The 24,770-nt window shown below is 36.8% G+C and overlaps 1 non-coding gene across 1 annotated transcript; it reads left to right on the top strand.

The window, feature by feature from the left end:
* The first annotated feature begins 17,059 nt into the window (after nucleotides 1-17,059).
* On the top strand, nucleotides 17,060-17,163 carry LOC148567095 (small nucleolar RNA R71). The gene has a single exon (XR_015881500.1). It is a non-coding gene; the product is annotated as a small nucleolar RNA R71 (small nucleolar RNA).
* Nucleotides 17,164-24,770: the final 7,607 nt, after the last annotated feature.

Here is a 24,770-nt window from a genome sequence, read left to right on the forward strand (position 1 = left end):
TTGGCTTTGATGAGTTGAACTTATTAGAAAAAAAATGAAAAATAATTTGATAGCATATTTTGTGTTCAAGTTTTCATATTATGAAGCTATTTAATTGCTTGCTATATGTTTGTGTTTATGGTTAATGTCATGGGTGCTATATTGAACACATTAACAAAATAATAATATTGTAAAGTATATTTTGAGTCTTTTGATAAATGTAATAAGTTGGTGCCCCCTTTTGGTTTAACCCTCCTGATCTTAAACATTGAACATCTGATGTTGTGATTGACCTACAATTATAAAATTTGTTCTAAACATTTTGTTTTTAAATAGCTTACCATATTTGTCTTCTATTAACTATATTGCTTATTTTTTTTACTTTTATGTCTTATGTCATTTTTTAAACATGGAGGATATGATTATTTGATTGACTTGCAACTAAAATTTTAGGTCTCTAATTATTTGTAGGAAAAACAGAAGCCAAAGATATAGAAAAGGATTGACAAATGTGTAAAAGAAAAACAGATGTCGAAATTTGCTTCTTTGTGTTTGCTTATAAGACTCTGATTGGAACTATGTTAGCATAATTGTCCAAAATTTAACTGGCAGTTTTCTTCTATGCCTCAACATCAATAAACTTTGTATTTTTTATGCTAGAGTAATATATTTTGTGATAGAGTTTTACATCTTCTATTGAATATGCAGGGCTAAAGAAGCAAAAAGATTTTGAAACAAAGAATGAAAATTGATGAGGAGAAGCTTTGGAACCTGGTGCGCAGAAATCGTGACGGTTCATTCCTTGGTAACGGCGCTAAAAACTTAATACGCACGTTCATAATCTTAGTTCTTTGTCACAACTTCGCACAACTAACCAGCAAGTGCACTGGGTCGTCCAAGTAATAAACCTTACGTGAGTAAGGGTCGATCCCACGGAGATTGTCAGCTTCAAGCAAGCTATGGTCATCTTGCAAATCTCAGTCAGGCAGATTCATATGGTTATGGATATTTGATAATTAAAATATAATTAAAATATAAATAAAACGTAAATTAAAGATAGAGATACTTATGTAATTCATTGGTGAGAGTTTCAGATAAGCGTATGAAGATGCTTGTTCCTCCTGAACCTCTGCTTTCCTATTGTCTTCATCCAATCATTCATACTCCTTTCTATGGCAAGTTGTATGTTAGGCGTCACCGTTGTCAATGGCTACATCCTGTCCTCTCAGTGAAAATGGTCCAATGCGCTGTCACTGCATGGCTAATCATCTGTCGGTTCTCGATCATACTCGAATAGGATCCATTGATCCTTTTGCGTCTGTCACTACGCCCAGCACTCGCAAGTTTGAAGCTCGTCGCAGCCATCCCTTCCCAGATCCTACTCGGAATACCACAGACAAGGTTTAGACTTTCCGGATCTCAAGAATGGACGTCCATGGATTCTAACTTATACCACGAAGACTCTGATTAAGGAATCCCAGAGATATTCATTCAATCTAAGGTAGAACGGAAGTGGTTGTCAGGCACGCGTTCATAGGTTGGGAATGATGATGACTGTCATGATCATCACATTCATATTGAAGTGCGAATGAATATCTTAGAATCGGAATAAGCTTGAATTGAATAGAAAAATGATAGTACTTTGTATTAATTCATGAGGAACAGCAGAGCTCCACACCTTAATCTATGGTGTGTAGAAACTCTACCGTTAAAAATACATAAGTGATAATGGAGTTCATTGGTCTCGGCCCCAGAGGGGAACCAGAGTAACCAAGACTAAAATGATCCGGAGATGTAAATACAATAGTAAAAAGTCCTACCTATACTAAACTAGTTACTAGGGTTTACAGAAATGAGTAAGTGATGTAGAAATCCACTTCCGGGGCCCACTTGGTGTGTGCTTGGGCCGAGCATTGAGCTTTACACGTGTAGAGACTTCTCTTGGAGTTGAACGCCAGTTTATAACCTGTTTCTGACGTTTAACTCCACTTTGCAACCTGTTTCTGGTGTTTAACTCCAGAATGCAACATGGAACTGGCGTTGAACGCCAGTTTGCGTCATCTAAACTCGGGCAAAGTATGAACTATTATATATTGCTGGAAAGCCCTAGATGTCTACTTTTCAACGCAATTGAGAGCGCGCCATTTGGAGTTCTGTAGCTCTAGAAAATTCACTTTGAGTGAAGGGAGGTCAGAATCCAGCAGCATCTGCAGTCCTTCTTCAACCACTGAATCTGATTTTTGCTCAAGTCCCTCAATTTCAGCCAGAAAATTCCTGAAATCACAGAAAAACACACAAACTCATAGTAAAGTCCAGAAATATAATTTTTTATTAAAAACTAAAAAAAATATACTAAAAACTAACTAAATCATACTAAAAACTATGTAAAAATAATGCCAAAAAGCGTATAAATTATCCGCTCATCACAACACCAAACTTAAATTGTTGCTTGTCTCCAAGCAACTGAAAATCAAATAGGATAAAAAGAAGAGAATATACTATAAATTACAAAATATCAATGTAACTTAGCTCCAATCAGATGAGCGGGACTTGTAGCTTTTTGCCTCTTTAATAGTTTTGGCATCTCACTTTATCCATTGAAGTTCAGAATGATTGGCATCTATAGGAACTCAGAGTTCAGATAGTGTTATTGATTCTCCTAGTTCAGTATGTTGATTCTTGAACACAGCTACTTTTTGAGTCTTGGCCGTGGCCCTAAGCACTTTGTTTTCCAGTATTACCACCGGATACATAAATGCCACAGACACATAACTGGGTGAACCTTTTCAGATTATGACTCAGCTTTGCTAAAGTCCCCAATTAGAGGTGTCCAGGGTTCTTAAGCACACTCTTTTTTTGCTTTGGACCTTGACTTTAACCACTCAGTCTCAAGTTTTCACCTGACACCTTCACGCCACAAGCACATGGTTAGGGACAGCTTGGTTTAGCCGCTTAGGCCAGGATTTTATTCCTTTAGGCCCTCCTATCCACTGATGCTCAAAGCCTTGGATCCTTTTTATTTACCCTTGCCTTTTGGTTTAAAGAGCTTTTGGCTTTTTGCTCTTGCCTTTTGGTTTAAAGAGCTTTTGGCTTTTTCTGCTTGCTTTTTCTTTTTCTTTTTCTTTTTTTTTGCCATTTTTCTTTTCTCTTTTTTTCTTTTTTTTTCTACAAGCTTTTGTATTCACTACTTTTTCTTGCTTCAAGAATCATTTTTATGATTTTTCAGATTATCAAATAACATGTCTCCTTTTTCATCATTCTTTCAAGAGCCAACATATTTAACATTCATAAACCACAATATCTAAAGACATATGCACTGTTCAAGTATTCATTCAGAAAACAAAAAGTATTGTCACTACATCAAAATAATTAAACTAGTTTCAAGGATGAATTCGAAACCCTGTACTTCTTGTTCTTTTGTTTTTAGAACATTTTTCATTTAAGAGAGGTGATGGATTCATAGGACATTCATAGCCTTAAGACATAGACACTTAAACACTAGTGATCATGTAATAAGACACAAACATAAATAAACATAAAGCATAATAAATGAAAAACAGTAAAATAAATAGACAAGGAGATTAAGGAATGAGTCCACCTTAGTGAGGGTGGCGTCTTCCTCTTCTTGAAGAACCAATGGTGCTTTTGAGCTCCTCTATGTCTCTTCCTTGCCTTTGTTGCTCCTCTCTCATAGCTCTTTGATCTTCTCTTATTTCATGAAGGATGATGGAGTGCTCTTGATGCTCCACCCTTAGTTGTCCCATGTTGGAACTTAATTCTCCTAGGGAGGTGTTGATTTGCTCCCAATAGTTTTGTGGTGGAAGGTGCATCCCCTGAGGCATCTCAGGGATTTCATGATGAGAAATTTCCTCATGCTCTTGTTGAGGTCCATGATCTCTTTTTTGCTCCATCTTTTTCTTAGTGATGGGCTTGTCCTCTTCAATGAGGATGTCTCTGGCCTTAGGTGCCATAGATGGTTATGGAAAAACAAAAAGCAATGCTTTTACCACACCAAACTTAGAAGGTTTGCTCGTCCTCGAGCAAAAGAAGAAAGAAGTGAGTAGAAGAAGAAAAAAATGGAGGAGATGGAGGTGTGTGAATGGTTCGGTCAAGGGGGTTTTAGGTGGTTATGATGTGTGAAAAGGAAGGAGTGATGGTTTGAATTTAAGTGGGTGGGTGTAGGTGGGTTGTATGATGGTTTTGGAGGAGTAATGGAGGTGATTGGTGGAGGTTAATTGAGGAAGAATGTTATGAAAAGGTGTGAAGATGAGAGAAGAAGTGGTAGGGATCCTGTGGGGTCCACAGATCCAGTGGGGCCAAGGACTTAACATCCCTGCTCCAATTAGACGTGTAAAACGCCCTTGCTGTGCAATCCTGGCATTTAACGCCAGACTGCTGCTTGTTTTTGGCATTAAACGCCCAAATGTAGCCTGTTTCTGGCGTTAAACGCCAGCTTGGTGCTTGTTTCTGGCGTTAAACGCCAGATAGATGCTTGTTTCTGGCGTTTAAACGCCAGACTGCTCTCCTCCAGGGTGTGCTATTTTCAATGCTATTTTTCATTCTGTTTTTGATTTTTCAGTAGTTTTTGTGACTCCACATGATCATCAACCTACTAAAACACAAAATAATAAAAGGAAAATAAAATAGATATAATTAAATAACATTGGGTTGCCTCCCAATAAGCACTTCTTTAATGTCAATAGCTTGACAGTGAGCTCTCCTGGAGCCTCACAGATGTTCAGAGCATTGTTGGAACCTCCAAACACCAAACTTAGAGTTTGGTTGTGGCCTCCCAACACCAAACTTAAAGTTTGACTGTGGGGGCTTTGGTTGACTCTTCAGTGAGAGAAGCTTTTCATGCTTCCTCTCCATGGTTACAGAAGGAGATCCTTGAGTCTTAAACACAAGGTTGTCCTTATTCAGTTGAAGGACTAACTCTCCTCTGTCCACATCAATCACAGCTCTTGCTGTGGTTAGGAAGGGTCTTCCAAGGATGATGGATTCATCCTCTTCCTTTCCAGTGTCTAGGATTATGAAATCAGCAGGGATGTAAAGGCCTTCAACCTTTACTAACACGTCCTCTACTTGTCCATAAGCCTGTTTTCTTGAGTTGTCTGCCACCTCTAATGAGATTCTGGCAGCTTGCACCTCAAAGATTCCAAGTTTCTCCATTACAGAGAATGGCATTAAGTTTATTCCTGACCCCAGGTCACACAGAGCCTTCTCAAAGGTCATGGTGCCTATGGTACAAGGTATTAAGAATTTGCCAGGATCCTGTTTCTTTTGAGGTAATTTCTGCCTATCCAATGCATTCAGTTCATTGGTGAGCAAGGGAGGTTCATCTTCCCAAGTCTCATTACTAAATAATTTGGCATTCAGCTTCATAATTGCACCAAGGTACTTAGCAACTTGCTCTTCAGTAATTTTTTCATCCTCTTCAGAGGGCGAATACTCATCAGAGCTCATGAAGGGCAGAAAGAGGTTCAATGGAATCTCTATGATCTCTAATTGAGTCTCAGATTCCTCGAAGGGAAACTCCTTATTGGTCACTGGACGTCCCAGGAGGTCTTCCTCACTAGGATTCACGTCCTTCTCCTCCCTTGTAGGTTCGGCCATGATGGTTAAATCAATGGCCTTGCACTCTCTCTTTGGATTTTCTTCTGTAATGCTTGGGAGAGTACTAGGAGGAGTTTCAGTGACTCTTTTACTCAGCTGGCCCACTTGTGCCTCCAAATTTCTAATGGAGGACCTTGTTTCATTCATGAAACTTACAGTGGCCTGGTGCACGAAATTGTGACCTCTGGTAATGGCTCCAAAAACTTGGTGCTCTAATCTTAATTCATAATTTGTCACAACTTCGATACAACTAACCAGCAAGTGCACTGGGTCGTCCAAGTAATAAACCTTACGTGAGTAAGGGTCGATCCCACGGAGATTGTTGGTATGAAGCAAGCTATGGTCACCTTGTAAATCTCAGTCAGACGGATAATAATTGATTATGGAATTTTCGAAAATAATACTAATTAAATAGAAACTAAGGATAGAAATACTTATGTAAATCATTGGTGAGAATTTCAGATAAGCGTATGGAGATGCTTTCGTCCCTCTGAACCTCTGTTTTCCCGCTATCTTCATCCAATCAGTCTTACTCCTTTCCATGGCAAGCTTTATGCAAGGGCATCACCGTTGTCAGTGGCTACAATCCCCTCCTCTTGTGAAAATAGTTCAAATGCTCTGTCACGGCACGGCTAATCATCTGAGGTTCCCGATCATACTGGAATAGGATTTACTATCCTTTTGCGTCTGTCACTACGCCCAGCACTCGCGAGTTTGAAGTACGTCACAATCATTCAATCATTGAATCCTACTCGGAATACCACAGACAAGGTTTAGACTTTTCGGATTCTCTTGAATGCCGCCATCATTCTAGCTTACACCACGAAGATTCTGATTAAGAGATCTAAGAGATACTCATTCAATCTAATGTAGAACAGAAGTGGTTGTCAGGCACGCGTTCATAAGGAATGATGATGATTGTCACGTTCATCACATTCAGGTTGGAGTGCGAATGAATATCTTAGAAGTGAAATAAGATGAATTGAATAGAAAGACAGTAGTACTTTGCATTAATCTTTGAGGAACAGCAGAGCTCCACACCTTAATCTATGGAGTGTAGAAACTCTACCGTTAAAAATACATAAGTGAAAGGTCCAGGCATGGCCGAGATGGCCAGCCTCCAAAACGTGATCTAAGATCGCATACAACTGATCAAAGATATCTAATACAATAGTAAAAAGTCCTATTTATAATAAACTACTACTAGGGTTTACAGAAGTAAGTAATTGATGCATAAATCCACTTCTGGGGCCCACTTGGTGTGTGCTTGGGCTGAGCTTGAATGTTACACGTGCAGAGGCTCTTTCTGGAGTTGAACGCCAGGTTGTAACGTATTTCTGGCGTTCAACTCTGGTTTGTGACTTGTTTCTGGCGTTTAACTCTAGACAGCAGCATAGAACTGGCGTTCAACGCCCTTTTACATCATCTAAAATCGGCCAAAGTATGGACTATTATACAATGCTGAAAAGCTCTGGATGTCTACTTTCCAACGCAATTGGAAGCCCGCCATTTTGAGTTCTGTAGCTCCAGAAAATCCACTTTGAGTGCAGGGAGGTCAGAATCCAACAGCATCAGCAGTCCTTCTTCAACCTCTGAATCTGATTTTTTCTCAAGTCCCTCAATTTCAGCCAGAAAATACCTGAAATCATAGAAAAACACACAAACTCATAGTAAAGTCCAGAAATGTGAATTTAACATAAAAACTAATGAAAACATCCCTAAAAGTAACTAGATCTTACTAAAAATATACTAAAAACAATGCCAAAAAGCATACAAATTATCCGCTCATCACAACACCAAACTTAAATTGTTGCTTGTCCCCAAGCAACTGAAAATCAAATAGGATAAAAAGAAGAGAATATACTATAAATTCCAAACTATCAATGAAACATAGCTTCAATCATATGAGCGGGACTTATAGCTTTTTGCCTCTTGAATAGTTTTGGCATCTCACTCTATCCATTGAAGTTCAGAATGATTGGCTTCTTTAGGAGCTCAGAGTTCAGATAGTATTATTGATTCTCCTAGTTCAGTATGATGATTCTTGAACACAGCTATTTTATGAGTCTTGGCCGTGGCCCTAAGCACTTTGTTTTCCAGTATTACCACCGGATACATAAATGCCACAGACACATAATTGGGTGAACCTTTTCAGATTGTGACTCAGCTTTGCTAAAGTCCCCAATTAGAGGTGTCCAGGGTTCTTAAGCACACTCTTTTTTTACTTTGGACCTTGACTTTAACCGCTCAGTCTCAAGTTTTCACTTGACACCTTCACGCCACAAGCACATGGTTAGGGACAGCTTGGTTTAGCCGCTTAGACCAGGATTTTATTCCTTTAGGCCCTCCTATCCACTGATGCTCAAAGCCTTGGGATCCTTTTTATTTACCCTTGCCTTTTGGTTTTAAGGGTTATTGGCTTTTTGCTCTTGCCTCTTGGTTTTAAGAGCTTTTGGCTTTTTCTGCTTGCTTTTTATTTCTTTTTTTTTTCGCCTATTTTTTTCTTTTTTTTTTTCTTTTTTTTTCGCCTACTTTTTTTTTCTGCAAGCTTTGCTCTTTGCTGATTTTTCTTGCTTCAAGAATTATTTTTATGATTTTTCAGATTATCAAATAACATGTCTCCTAGTCATCATTCTTTCAAGAGCCAACATATTTAACATTCTTAAACAACAACTTCAAAATACATATGCACTATTCAAACATACATTCAGAAAACAAGAAGCATTGTCACCACATCAATATAATTAAACTAAGTTCAAGGATAAATTCAAAACTCATGTACTTCTTGTTCTTTTGAATTAAAACATTTTTCATTTAAGAGAGGTGATGGATTCATAGGACATTCATAACTTTAAGACAAAGTTACTAACTACTAATGATCATGTAATGAAGACACAAACATAGATAAGCACTTAACATAGAAAACGAAAAACAGAGAATGTAAGAACAAGGAATGAGTCCACCTTAGTGATGGTGGCGTTTCCTTCTTGAGGAACCAATGATGTCCTTGAGCTCTTCTATGTCTCTTCCTTGTCTTTGTTGCTCCTCCCTCATTGCTTTTTGATCTTCTCTTATTTCATGAAGGATGATAGAGTGCTTTTGATGTTCCACCCTTAATTGTCCCATGTTGGAACTTAATTCTCCTAGGGAGGTATTGATTTGCTCCCAATAGTTTTGTGGAGGAAAATTCATTTGAGGCATCTCCGGGATCTCATGGTGATGAGATTCATGCGCCTCTTGAGCTCCATGAATGGGCTCTCTTGCTTGCTCCATCTTTTTCTTAGTGATGGGCTTGTCCTCTTTAATGAGGATATCTCCTTCTATGTCAATCCCAGCCGAATTGCATAGGTGGCAAATGAGGTGAGGAAAGGCTAACCTTGCCATAGTGGAGGACTTGTCAGCCACCTTGTAGAGTTCTTGAGGTATAATCTCATGAACTTCCACCTCTTCTCCAATCATGATGCTATGGATCATGATGGCCCGGTCTATAGTAACTTCAGATCGGTTGCTAGTGGGAATGATTGAGCATTGAATGAACTCCAACCATCCTCTAGCTGCAGGCTTAAGGTCCAGTCTTCTTAGTTGAACCGGTTTGCCTTTTGAGTCAATCTTCCATTGAGCTCCTTCTACACATATGTCCATGAGGACTTGGTCCAACCTTTGATCAAAGTTGACTCTCCTTATGTAGGGGCGTGCGTTCTCTTCCATGTTTGGCAAGTTGAACGCCAACCTCACATTTTCCGGACTAAAATCTAAGTATTTCCCCCGAACCATGGTGAGATAATTCTTTGGGTTCGGGTTCTTACTTTGATCATGGTTCCTAGTGATCCATACATTAGCATAGAACTCTTGAACCATTAGGATGCCGACTTGTTGGATGGGGTTTGTTAGGACTTCCCAACCTCTTCTTTGAATTTCATGTCGGATCTCCGGATACTCATTTCTTTTGAGTTTGAAAGGGACCTCGGGGATCACCTTCTTCTTGGCCACAACATCATAGAAGTGGTCTTGATGGGCTTTGGAGATGAACCTTTCCATCTCCCATGACTCAGAGGTGGAAGCTTTTGTCTTCCCTTTCCCTTTTCTAGAGGATTCTCTGGTCTTAGGTGCCATCAATGGTAATGGAAAAACAAAAAGCTTATGCTTTTACCACACCAAACTTAGAATTTTGCTCGCCCTCGAGCAAGAGAAGAAAGGATAGATGAAGAAGAAGAAGAAATGGAGGAGAGGGAGAAGGGGTTGTGTTTCGGCCAAGAAGAGAAGAGAGGGTTGTGTTGTGTGAAAATGAGGAAGAATGGAGGGTTATATATAGGGATGGGAGGGGGTGAAGGTTCGGCCATTTAGGGTGGGTTTGGGTGGGAAATTGATTTTGAATTTTGAAGGTAGGTGGAGTTTATGAGGTAGGTTTATGGGGAAGAGTGGATGGATGTGAGTGGTGAAGAGGTGACGGGGAAGAGAGATTGAGGTGATTGGTGAAGGGTTTTGGGGAAGAGTGTTTATGGGATTGTGTGAAAGATGGGTGAGAAGAAGTGAGTGGAGGTAGGTGGGGATTCTGTGGGGTCCACAGATCCTGAGGTGATCCTGTGGGGTCCACAGATCCTGAGGTGCTTAAGGATTTATAACCTTGCACCAAATTAGGCATGTAAAATGCCCTTGCACACAACTCTGGGCGTTCAGCGCCAGGTTGGTGCTTGTTCTGGGCGTTGAACGCCCATTTGTAGCCTATTTCTGGCGTTGAACGCCAGAACCATGCTTGTTCTGGGCATTCAGCGCCAACTCTCCTCCAGGGTGCATTTCTGGCGTTCAACGCCAAAACCATGCTCTGTTCTGGCGTTGAACGCCCAAAACATGCTTCTTACTGGCGTTTAAACGCCAGTAAGGTCTTCCTCCAGGGTGTGATTTTTCTTCTGCTGTTTTTGATTCCGTTTTCAATTTTTATATTTATTTTGTGACTCCACATGATCATGAACCTAATAAAACATGAAAAATAATGAAAAATATAGTTAGATAAATAAAAATTGGGTTGCCTCCCAATAAGCGCTTCTTTAATGTCAATAGCTTGACAGTGGGCTCTCATGGAGCCTCACAGATGTGCAGAGCTTTGTTGAGACCTCCCAACACCAAACTTAGAGTTTGGATATGGGGGTTTGACACCAAACTTAGAGTTTTGTTGTGGCATCCCAACACCAAACTTAGAGTTTGACTGTGGGGGCTTTGTTTGACTCTGCTTTGAGAGAAACTTTTTCTGCTTCCTCTCCATGGATGCAGAGAGAGATCCTTGAGTTGTAAACACAAGGTTGTCCTCATTCAATTGAAGGATCAATTCTCCTCTGTTCACATCAATCACAGCTCTTACTGTGGCTAGGAAAGGTCTTCCTAGGATGATGGATTCATCCTCTTCCTTTCCAGTATCCAAGACTATGAAATCAGTAGGGATGTAAAGGCCTTCAACCTTTACTAACACGTCCTCTACTTGTCCATAAGCCTGTTTTCTTGAATTTTCTGCCATCTCTAATGAGATTTTAGCAGCTTGTACCCCATAGATTCCCAGTTTCTCTATTACAGAGAGGGGCATGAGGTTTATCCCTGAACCAAGGTCACACAGAGCCTTAAAGATCATGGTGCCTATAGTACAAGGTATTATGAACTTTCTAGGATCCTGTCTCTTCTGAGGCAATGTCAGCTGATCCAGATCACTTAGTTCATTGGTGAACAAGGGAGGTTCATCTTCCCAAGTATCAATGCCAAATAATTTGGCATTTAGCTTCATGATTGCACCAAGGAACTTGGCAGCTTGCTCTTCAGTAACATCCTCATTCTCTTCAGAAGAAGAATACTCATCAGAGCTCATGAATGGCATGAGGAGGTTTAATGGAATCTCTATGGTCTCTAGATGAGCCTCAGAGTCCTTTGGTTCCTCAGAGGGAAGCTCCTTATTGATCACTGGACGTCCCAGGAGGTCTTCCTCCTTGGGATTCACGTCCTCTCCTTCCCTTACAGGTTCGGCCATGGTGCTTATGTCAATGGCCTTGCACTCTCCTTTTGGATTCTCTTCTGTATTGCTTGGGAGAGTACTAGGAGGGATTTCAGTGATCCTTTTACTCAGCTGGCCCACTTGTGCTTCCAAATTTCTAATGGAAGACCTTGTTTCATTCATGAAACTTACAATGGCCTTGGATAGATCAGAGACTAAGTTTGCTAAATTAGAGATATTTTGTTCAGAGTTCTTTGTCTGTTGCTGAGTGGATGATAGAAAAGGTTTATTATTGTTAAACCTGTTTCTTCCACCATTATTAAAGCCTTGTTGAGGCCTTTGATCCTTCCATGAGAGATTTAGATGATTTCTCCATGATGGATTATAGGTGTTTCCATATGGTTCACCCATGTAATTTACCTCTGCTATTGCAGGGTTCTCAGGATCATAAGCTTCTTCTTCATAAGAAGCCTCTTGAGTACTGTTGGATGCAGCTTGCATTCCATTCAGACTCTGAGAAATCATATTGACTTGTTGAGTCAATATTTTGTTCTGAGCCAATATGGCATTCAGAGTATCAATTTCAAGAACTCCTTTCTTCATAGGCATCCCATTACTCACAGGATTCCTCTCAGAAGTGTACTTAAACTGGTTATTAGCAACCATGTCAATGAGTTCTTGAGCTTCTGCAGGCGTTTTCTTTAGGTGAATGGATCCACCTGCAGAAGTATCCAATGACATCTTTGATAGCTCAGATAAACTATCATAGAATATATCCAGGATGGTCCATTCTGAAAGCATGTCAGAAGAACACTTTTTGGTCAGCTATTTGTATCTTTCCCAAGCTTCATAGAGGGATTCACCTTCTTTTTGTCTGAAGGTTTGAACATCAGCTCTAAGCTTGCTCAGCTTTTGAGGAGGAAAGAACTTGGCTAAGAAATCCGTGACCAGCTTATCCCAAGAGTTCAGGCTGTCTTTAGGTTGAGAGTCCAACCATATTCTAGCTCTGTCTCTTACAGCAAAAGGGAAAAGCATGAGCCTGTAGACTTCAGGATCTACTCCATTAGTCTTAACAGTATCACAGATCTGCAAGAATTCAGTTAAGAACTGAAAAGGATCTTCATATGAAAGTCCATGAAACTTGCAGTTCTGCTGCATCAGAGAAACTAGCTGAGGTTTCAGCTCAAAATTGTTTGCTCCAATGGTAGGAATGGAGATGCTTCTTCCATGTAAATTGGAATTAGGTGCAGTAAAGTCACCAAGCATCCTCCTTGCATTATTATTATTTTCAGCTGCCATCTCCTCTTCCTGTTTGAAAATTTCTGAAAGGTTCTCTCTGGATTGTTGTAATTTAGCTTCTCTTAGTTTCCTCTTCAGAGTCCTTTCAGGTTCTGGATCTGCTTCAACAAGAATATTCTTGTCCTTGCTCCTGCTCATATGACAAAGAAGAGGGCACAGAAAAAATAATAATAATAATAACAGGGATCCTTTATACCACAGTATAGAGGTCCTTATGTAAGTGGAAGAAGGGATGGGGACAAAGAATGTAATGTAAAGAAAGAAACACAAGGGTGAGGAGAGCAGAGATGTGAGATGAGGAGATGTTAGTAGATGAATAAATAAATAGAATAAGAGAGAGGGAAAATTTCGAAAATAATTTTTGAAAAAGAGTTAGTGATTTTCGAAAATTAAAATCAAAAATTAAAATAGTTGGTTAATTAAAAAGAAATTTTGAAAAAGAGGGAAGATATTTTCGAAAATTAGAGAGAGAGAGTTAGTTAGGTAGTTTTGAAAAAGGTAAGAAACAAACAAAAAGTTAGTTAGTTAGTTGAAACAAATTTTGAAAAGATAAGAAGTTAGGAAGTTAGAAAAGATATTTTGAAATCAAAATTTTTTTGAAAAAGATAAGATAAGAAGATATTTTTGAAAAGATATGATTGAAATTAGTTTTAAAAAGATTTGATTTTTTTTTAAAATTACAATTAATGACTTGATTCACAATAAATCACAAGATATGATTCTAGAACTTAAAGTTTGAATCTTTCTTAATAAGCAAGTAACAAACTTAAAATTTTTGAATCAAAACATTAATTGATGATGTTATTTTTGAAAATTTGATATAAAAATAAGAAAAAGATTTTTGAAAAATATTTTTGAAATTTTTGAAAATAACTAAAAAAATTGAAAAAGATTTGATTTTTGAAAAAGATTTTGAAAAAGATGAGATTTTTAAATTGAAAATTTGATTTGACTCATAAAAACAACTAGATTTTGAAAATTTTTGAAAAAGTCAAATCTAATTTTCGAAATTTTAAGAGAGAAAAAGGAAAAGATATTTTTTTGAATTTTGAATTTTTATGATGAGAGAGAAAAACAAGAAAAATGATGCAATGCATGAAAGTTATGGATCAAAATAATGAATGTATGCAAGAATGCTATGAATGTCAAGATGAACACCAAGAACACTATGAAGATCATGATGAACATCAAGAACACATTTTTGAAAAAAATTTCATGCAAAGAAAACATGCAAGACACCAAACTTAGAAATCTTTCATGTTTAGACTCTATGAATGCAAGAATGCATATGAAAAATAAGAAAAGACACAAAACATGCAAATGCAAAGATCAAACAAGAAGACTTACCAAGAACAACTTGAAGATCATGAAGAACACTATGAATGCATGAAATTTTTTCGAAAAAAAAAATGCAAGATGAACATGCAATTGACACCAAACTTATAACATAACACAAGACTCAAACAAGAAACACAAAAAATATTTTTGATTTTTATGATTTTATGATTTTTTTTTTTTGTATTTTCTTTTAATTTTTTTTCGAAAATCATTTAAAAAAAGGAAAATAAGGATTCAAAATTTTTAATATGAATTCCAGGAATCTTATACTCTAAAGCTCCAATCAAAGGGTCAGGCATGGCTTAATAGCCAGCCAAGCTTTAGTATGTAACTCAGACATGACACGTCTAACATGCCCTACAGTCGTAGCTTTACAGCCAGCCAGGCTTCAACATGCTTTATAAAACACTAGAATTCATTCTTAAAAATCTATATTTTTTTGAAAACATTTTTATTTTTATTTTTTTTAAAATATTTTTTTCCAAAAACAGATGAGAAATTTTTGAAATATTTTTGAAAAATTTTTGAAAAATAAAACAAAAAGAAAATTACCTAATCTGAGCAACAAGATGAACCGTCAGTTATCCAAACTCAAACAATCCCCGGCAACGGCGCCAAAAACTTGGTGCACGAAATTGTGACCTCTGGTAATGGCTCCAAAAACTTGGTGCTCTAATCTTAATTCATAATTTGTCACAACTTCGATACAACTAACCAGCAAGTGCACTGGGTCGTCCAAGTAATAAACCTTACGTGAGTAAGGGTCAATCCCACGGAGATTGTTGGTATGAAGCAAGCTATGGTCACCTTGTAAATCTCAGTCAGGCGGATAATAATTGATTATGGAGTTTTCGAAAATAATACTAATTAAAAAGAAACTAAGGATAGAAATACTTATGTAAATCATTGGTGAGAATTTCAAATAAGCATATGGAGATGCTTTCGTCCCTCTGAACCTCTGCTTTCCCGCTGTCTTCATCCAATCAGTCTTACTCCTTTCCATGGCAAGCTTTATGCAAGGGCATCACCGTTGTCAGTGGCTACAATCCCCTCCTCTTGTGAAAATGGTCCAAATGCTCTGTCACGGCACGGCTAATCATCTGAGGTTCCCGATCATACTGGAATAGGATTTACTATCCTTTTGCGTCTGTCACTATGCCCAGCACTCGCGAGTTTGAAGTACGTCACAGTCATTCAATCATTGAATCCTACTCGGAATACCACAGACAAGGTTTAGACTTTCCGGATTCTCTTGAATGCCGCCATCATTCTAGCTTACACCACAAAGATTCTGATTAAGAGATCTAAGAGATACTCATTCAATCTAATGTAGAACGGAAGTGGTTGTCAGGCACGCGTTCATAAGGAATGATGATGATTGTCACGTTCATCACATTCAGGTTGGAGTGCGAATGAATATCTTAGAAGCGAAATAACATGAATTGAATAGAAAGACAGTAGTACTTTGCATTAATCTTTGAGGAACAGCAGAGCTCCACACCTTAATCTATGGAGTGTAGAAACTCTACCGTTAAAAATATATAAGTGAAAGGTCTAGGCATGGCCGAGATGGCCAGCCCCCAAAACGTGATCTAAGATCGCATACAACTGATCAAAGATATCTAATACAATAGTAAAAAGTCCTATTTATAATAAACTAGCTACTAGGGTTTACAGAAGTAAGTAATTGATGCATAAATCCACTTCCGGGGCCCACTTGGTGTGTGCTTGGGCTGAGCTTGAATGTTACACGTGCAGAGGCTCTTTCTGGAGTTGAACGCCAGCTTGTAACGTATTTCTGGCGTTCAACTCTGGTTTGTGACTTGTTTCTGGCGTTTAACTCCAGGTAGCAGCGTAGAACTGGTGTTCAACGCCCTTTTACGTCATCTAAACTCGGCCAAAGTATGGACTATTATACATTGCTGGAAAGCCTTGGATGTCTACTTTCCAACGCAATTAAAAGCCCGCCATTTTGAGTTCTGTAGCTCCATAAAATCCACTTTGAGTGTAGGGAGGTCAGAATCCAACAGCATCAGCAGTCCTTCTTCAACCTCTGAATCTGATTTTTGCTCAAGTCCCTCAATTTCAGCCAGAAAATACCTGAAATCACAGAAAAATACACAAACTCATAGTAAAGTCCAGAAATGTGAATTTAACATAAAAACTAATGAAAACATCCCTAAAAGTAACTAGATCCTACTAAAAACATACTAAAAACAATGCCAAAAAGCGTACAAATTATTCATGGCCTTAGATAGATCAGAGACTATATTTGCTAAGCTAGATGGATTCTACTCAGAATTCTCTGTTTGTTGTTGAGTGGATGATGGAAAAGGCTTGCTATTGCTAAACCTGTTTCTTCCACCATTATTAAAGCCTTGTTGAGGCTTTTGTTGATCCTTCCATGAGAAATTTGGATGATTTCTCCATGAGGGATTATAGGTGTTTCCATAGGGTTCACCCATGTAATTCACCTCTGCTATTGCAGGGTTCTCGGGATCATAAGCTTCTTCTTCAGAAGATGCCTCTTTAGTACTGTTGGATGATTCCTTCAATCCATTCAGACTCTGAGAGATCATATTGACTTGCTGAGTCAATATTTTATTCTGAGCCAATATGGCATTCAGAGTATCAATTTCAAGAACTCCCTTCCTCTGAGGCATCTCATTACTCATAGGATTCCTTTCAAAAGTGTACATGAACTGGTTATTTGCAACCATGTCAATGAGTTCTTGAGCTTCTGCAGGCGTTTTCTTTAGGTGAATGGATCCACCTGCAGAATGGTCTAATGACATCTTTGATAATTCAGACGGATCATCATAGAATATATCTAGGATGGTCCATTCTGAAAGCATGTCAGAATGACACTTTTTGGTCAGTTCCTTGTATCTCTCCCAAGCTTCATAGAGGGATTCACCTTCCTTCTATTTGAAGGTTTGAACATCCACTCTAAGCTTACTAAGCTTTTGAGGAAGGAAGAACTTGGCTAAGAAAGCCGTGACAAGCTTATCCCAAGAGTTCAAGCTATCTTTAGGTTGAGAGTCCAACCATACTCTAGCTCTGTCTCTTACATCAAACGGGAAAAGCATAAGCCTGTAGACCTCGGGATCAACCCCATTGGTCTTAACAGTATCACAGATCTGTAAGAATTCAGTTAAGAACTGAAAAGGATCTTCAGATGAAAGTCCATGAAACTTGCAGTTCTGTTGCATCACAGAAACTAGTTGAGGTTTAAGCTCAAAATTGTTTGCTCCAATGGCAGGGATTGAGATGCTTCTTCCATGTAAATTGGAATTTGGTGCAGTAAAGTCACCAAGCATCTTCCTTGCATTGTTATTATTTTTGGCCATGTCTCCTTCTTTTTTAAAAATTTCTGTCAAATTTTCTCCAGAGAGTTGTGCTTTAGCTTCCCTTAGCTTCCTCTTCAGAGTCCTTTCAGGTTCAGGATCAGCTTCAACAAGAATGTTCTTATCCTTGTTCCTGCTCATATGAAAAAGAAGAAAACAGAAAAGAAAATATGGAATCTTCTATGTCACAGTATAGAGATTCCTTTACGTGAGTAGAAGAAGATAAGAATAGAAGAAGGAAAAGATGAGAATCCAAACACAAGGGTGAGGAGTGGGTTCGAATTCTTAGATGAAGAGGAGTGTTAGTAAATAAATAAATAATTAGAAGGAGATGAGGGAGAAGAATTTTCAAAAATTAGATAAATTAAAATAAAAATATTTTTGTTTTTAATTTAAAATCAAAGTTAGAATTCAAAAATAAGAAGGAAAAATGAAACTAATTTAAATTGAGATTTAAAACAATTAGTTAATTAAAAAGGAATTTTGAAAAAGAGGAAGGTAATTTTCGAAAATTAAAGAGATAATTAGTTAGATAGTTTTGAAAAAGATATGATTGAAATAGTAAACTTTTAAAATCAAACAAAAAGTCAAGTAGTTAATTGAAAAAGAATTGAAAATCAATTTTTGAAAAGATAAGAAGTTAGAAAAGAAGTTAGAAAAGATTTTGAAATAAATTTTGAAAAAGATGTGATTGAAATTTATTTTGAAAAAGATTTGAAAAAGAAATTTAAAAAGATTTGATTTTGAAAACTAAAGTTGATTACTTGACTAACAAGAAACAAAAAGATATGATTTTAAAATTTAAAGATTGAACCTTTCTTGATAGGCAAGTAACAAACTTAAAAATTTTGAATCAATCACATTAATTGTTAGCATTAATTTTGAAAATATGAATTAGAAATAAGAAAAAGATTTTGAAAATCAATCATAAAGTTTTCGAAAATATAAAAGAAAAATGAAAAAAAGATTTGACTTTTGAAAAAGATTTGAAAAAGATAGAATTTTAAATTGAAAATTTGATTTGACTCATAAGAAACAACTAAATTTTAAAAAGTTTTGAAAAAGTCAACTCAAATTTTCGAAAATTTATGAGTGAAAAAGGGAAATATATTTTTTTATTTTTGAATTTTTAATGATGAAAGAGAAAAACATCAAAAAGGCTCAATGCATGAAAATTTTGGATCAAAACACATGATGCATGCAAGAACACTATGAATGTCAAGATGAACACCAAGAACACTTTGAATGTCAAGATGAACACCAAGAACTTATTTTTGAAAATTTTGAAGAAAAGAAAAATATGCAAGACACCAAACTTAGAAATTTTCAAACTTTAGACACTAACAAATTGAAAATGCACATGAAAAACAAGAAAAGATGCAAAACATGAAAATGCAAAGATCAAACATGGAAATTCATCAAGAACAACTTGAAGATCATGAAGAATGCATTGCATGAATTTTCGAAAATGCAAGAAAAATAACAACATGCAATTGACACCAAACTTAAAATTTGACACTAGACTCAAACAAGAAACATAAAATTTTTGGTTTTTATGATTTTATAAGAATTTTTTTGGTTTTTTTCGAAAATTATTTTGGGAAAAACGAAAAAGAAGAAATTTTTTATATATTATTTTTGAAAATAAAAAATAAAAAATAAAAAAGCTTAAAAATAGAATAAAATTACCTAATCTGAACAACAAGATGAACCGTCAGTTGTCCAAACTCGAACAATCCCTGGCAACGGCGCCAAAAACTTGGTGTTGTTGCCGGACCAAAAACTTGGCGCTAATGTTACCGGAAACAGATGCGAAATTGTTGTTCGTTCCATCCCCGGCAACGGCGCCAAAAACTTGGTGCGCAGAAATCGTGATGGTTCATTCCTTGGTAACGGCGCTAAAAACTTAATACGCACGTTCATAATCTTAGTTCTTTGTCACAACTTCGCACAACTAACCAGCAAGTGCACTGGGTCGTCCAAGTAATAAACCTTACGTGAGTAAGGGTCGATCTCACGGAGATTGTCGGCTTGAAGCAAGCTATGGTCATCTTGCAAATCTCAGTCAGGCAGATTCATATGGTTATGGATATTTGATAATTAAAATATAATTAAAATATAAATAAAACGTAAATTAAAGATAGAGATACTTATGTAATTCATTGGTGAGAGTTTCAGATAAGCGTATGAAGATGCTTGTTCCTCCTGAACCTCTGCTTTCCTATTGTCTTCATCCAATCATTCATACTCCTTTCTATGGCAAGCTATATGTTAGGCGTCACCGTTTTCAATGGCTACATCCTGTCCTCTTAGTGAAAATGGTCCAATGCGCTGTTACTGCATGGCTAATCATCTGTCGGTTCTCGATCATACTCGAATAGGATCCATTGATCCTTTTGCGTCTGTCACTACGCCCAGCACTCGTGAGTTTGAAGCTCGTCACAGCCATCCCTTCCCAGATCCTACTTGGAATACCAAAGAAAAGGTTTAGACTTTTTGGATCTCAAGAATGGCCGTCCATGGATTCTAACTTATACCACGAAGACTCTGATTAAGGAATCCCAGAGATATTCATTCAATCTAAGGTAGAACGGAAGTGGTTGTCAGGCACGCGTTCATAGGTTGGGAATGATGATGGCTGTCATTATCATCACATTCATATTGAAGTGCGAATGAATATCTTAGAATCAGAATAAGCTTGAATTGAATAGAAAAACGATAGTACTTTGTATTAATTCATGAGGAACAGCAGAGCTTCACACCTTAATCTATGGTGTGTAGAAACTCTACCGTTGAAAATATATAAGTGATAATGGAGTTCATTGGTCTCGGCCCCAGAGGGGAACCAGAGTAACCAAGACTAAAATGATCCGAAGATGTAAATACAATAGTAAAAAGTCCTACTTATACTAAACTAGTTACTAGGGTTTACAGAAATGAGTAAGTGATGTAAAAATCCACTTCCGGGGCCCACTTGGTGTGTGCTTGGGCTGAGCATTGAGCTTTACACGTGTAGAGGCTTCTCTTGGAGTTGAACACCAGTTTATAACCTGTTTCTGGCGTTTAACTCCACTTTGCAACCTATTTCTGGCGTTTAACTCCAGAATGCAACATGGAACTGGCGTTGAACTCCAGTTTGCGTCATCTAAACTCGGACAAAGTATGGACTATTATATATTGCTGGAAATCTCTGGATGTCTACTTTCCAACGCAATTAAAAGCGCGCCATTTGGAGTTCTGTAGCTCCAGAAAATCCACTTTGAGTGTAGGGAGGTCAGAATCCAGTAGCATCTGCAGTTCTTCTTCAACCTCTGAATCTAATTTTTGCTCAAGTCCCTCAATTTCAGCCAGAAAATACCTGAAATCATAGAAAAGCACACAAACTCATAGTAAAGTCCAGAAATGTGATTTTTTATTAAAAACTAAAAAAATATACTAAAAACTAACTAAATCATACTAAAAACTATGTAAAAATAATGCCAAAAAGCGTATAAATTATTCGCTCATCAATACCCTCACCACACTGTTTTTTCTTTTGTTAAAAAGCTATCTTAATTTCTTATATACATTTTTTTGTTAGGCTTTGGCTGTAAAATTATGGCACACAAGTTTGATTTGTTGGGTTAGTAGTATAAAAATCTCATCAATAATTTTTTTTTTGCTTTTGGTGCACCCCTTTTTTTTAACATGCGATTATTTCTTAATGTTTGTAGGTATTACTAAAAAGTATCATAGCTCAAAAGTTGAGAAGCAGTAGGGATCAAACAAGCTCATATTCAATTACTATTATCAAGGAGTTAGGAAAAATCATTGTTTTTAACTTGTGTTGCTCATGTGATGGAACAAATAGTCTTCCTATAATGTTTCCCATCAAGAACATTTTGATGGACTAGCAGAGAGGATGAGAGAATTTTTTTTGAAGATTCTAAAGATGCTACCAGTTTATAAAAGCTACAGAAGAAAAAAGTAGCACAATTATTGATTCAAAAAACTAAAAGAAAATATTTGTTTCACTAGATATGAGGCATTGACAACTGAAGTAGTCAATGATTTATATGATTTATGCTTTAAGGCACTACACTTTATTCTTTTTTTGTTTTCTTTTGTGTGTGTGTAAGGATGTTAGCATTTGCTTGAATGTTGATTTGTGTTGCTTTAATAGATTAGGCAATTATATATGCTTAAGTAGAACAAATGTTGATTATGTTGTATCAGTTAGTTGATTATGTTGTATTAGTTACTGTATTAAGTAATTATACATCTCAACTGTTGCTTTTATTTTTAAGGTACAGAAATTCACTTTGATATTGGTCTATGTTATCTTGAATTTTATTAAAGCTTTCAATTTTATTCGATGCCTAAAATAATTTGTTCTTCCATATAAATTTTATCAGAGTTCTTATAATGTCAGGTGCATGTAATATATATATATATATATATATATAAGTAGAAATTAATGTAATTTTTTAATATCTATGTGAAATATGCTATTTATTTTCATCTCTAAGTGAAAATAATTGTCTTACTGCATATTCAATTTCAAATGCAAAAGTATAACATTACATCTTTATACAAAATCGAATGTTTAATATTTAAAAAAATATTAATTAATCTTGATGAATTAACTACAATATTTTTTTTTCATATTTATAGACCAATAAATCATAACAATGAATATCAAATATATATAAATAATAGTTAGTGTACTAAAATGAAATTCTAAATATTTAAACTGTAAAAGTTCTCGCATTAAATACATAAATAATCAATTCTAATCAGGTGGTATATTAAATCGATGTGCCTTAAATGATACCATACTAATCAATTATAAATTATACCACATTAATCAATTTAAGAGTATAATGTAGTTTATCCTATTTATAACTAAAATTGACAACTCATCAATATACATTTCACTTGGTTTAATAAAAATACAAACTTTATCAATAAGCTATTAACTTCTTCCCAAATTTAACGAGGTACTTCAATAATTTATATAACTTTTTAAGTATTAATACTTTTTGCAAAATATCTTACATAGATAATTATAGAGATAAACAAATAAATAATTATAAAAAATAACAAAAGTCCATCACAGAATTATTTAAATATTTTAAGCAAAATGGTTACAATACAAACACTACTATTATTACCCGCGCGTATGCGAGGGGCTTCTGCTAGTAGGGTAAATAATACCTGCTTCTCATAATTTCATTACCTCTTTTTGGACCACCTCTTTCATGGTTGGATTGAGTTTCCTTTGTGGTTGCACAACTGGTTTAGTATCATCTTCAAGAAGGATCTTGTATATACACTTGGTTGGACTAATCCCCTTTAAATCACTAACGGTCCACCCAAGAGCTGTTTTATGGCTCCTGAGCACTAAAATAAGCGCCTCTTCCTCTTCGGGCTTTAGGGAAGAGCTAATAATCACTGGATATGAATTATTTTCACCCAAGAACACATATTTCAGAGAAGGGGGCAAAGGTTTGAGCTCAAGCTTAGGGACTTCCTCCTCCTTTATTGGCGTGTTCATCAGCTCCTTTTGGGGTGGTGAATCATCAACTTTAACTAATTCATACTCAGAAATAGGATCTAAAATATCATCAAGTACCTCAGCTTCCAGTACCTCTTGAACAAGTGGTTCAATAACATCAATTCTTATACACCCTTCAGAATTATTAGGGTGCTTGAGAACTTCAAAAACATTAAGGACCACCTGTTCTTCATTGACCCTCAGGGTTAATTCACCCTTTTGCAAATCAATCAGAGCTCTTCCTGTAGCTAAAAAGGGTCTACCAAGAATAATAGAGTATTTTACATCCTCTTCCATGTCTAATATAACAAAATCAGCAGGAAAAATAAATGGTCCTACTTTCACAAGTAAATCCTCAACAACACCCACAGATAATTTAATAGAAAGATCAGCAAGTTGAAGAGAAATACGAGTGGGTTTTACCTCCTCAATTTGAAGCTTTTTCATCACTAAAAGTGGCATGAGATTGATGCTAGCTCCAAGATCACATAAAGCTCTCTGAATGGTGACATCTCCAATGGTGCAAGGAATCCCAAAGCTCCCTGGATCCTGCATTTTCTCAGGAAGTGTATGTTGAATAATAGCACTGCATTCCTTGGTTAACACCACGGTTTCTTGCTCCTTCCAATTCCTCTTGTTAGTCAACAATTCTTTCATAAATTTAGCATAAAGAGGCATTTGCTCATGAGCCTCTGCAAAAGGAATGTTGATCTACAACTTCTTGAAGACTTCTAAAAATTTAGAAAATTACTTGTCTTTGGAAGCCTTATGAAGCCTCTGAGGATATGGCATTTTGGGCTTGTATTCAGGAGTCCTTGGCAATGTAGGATAAGAGTGAAGAGAGTCAGGGAATGGGTTATCTGCATGCTTTGGAGGGGCGTGCTCTATTTCTTCCTTCTTCTCCTCTGGAGCTTCTTTTTCAACTAGCTCCTCATTGACCTTGGTCTCAGAACCAGCTACTTTACCACTTCTTAATTGAATAGCCTTGCAATCTTCTCTTGGGTTCACCACTGTATCAGCAGGAAATGTATTTGAAGATCTCTCAGGTATTTGTTATTTAGCCTATTTGCACCTCCAAGTTTCTAATGGAAGCCCTGGTTTCCTGCAGAAAACTCCTCATCATTTCCCAATTAGAATCTTGTTGGGGTTGAGAATTTGCCTACTGAGGTGGTTGTTGTGGATGAGACTGAAATTGGTGGTTATTTTGATTATTCTGTGGAAACCGCCCTAAGAATTATTGTTGAAATTCTGAGATCTCTAAGGTTGATCTCTCCACCCAAATTTTGGGTGATTTCTCCACCCTTGATTATAGGTCTTGGAGTATGGATCATTGTTGGGATTTCTAGGACCACTCCCCATATAATTGACCTGTTCAAAAGAGGATTGAGCATAATCATAATTATCATTTTGCACAAAATTACCTGTCATGTCATAAGGGACCTCTTGAGGTGCATTCTGAGTGTTGACAGCTGAAACTTGCATTCCACTCAACTGTTGAGTAAGTAGATTTATTTGCTAAAACATAAACTTGTTCTGAGTAAGAAGAGCATTAACAGCTTCCACTTCCAACACGCCTCTCTTTTGAGAGGTCTCAGAGTGCAAAGGATTCCTGTTGGAGGAATATAAGTATTGGTTGTTAGCAACCAATTCGATAAGCTCAATAGTCTCTCCCGGTGTCTTC

This window comes from Arachis ipaensis, chromosome B4, assembly GCF_059453495.1.
Source record: "Arachis ipaensis isolate K30076 ecotype BB chromosome B4, ASM5945349v1, whole genome shotgun sequence".
NCBI lineage: Eukaryota > Viridiplantae > Streptophyta > Magnoliopsida > Fabales > Fabaceae > Arachis > Arachis ipaensis.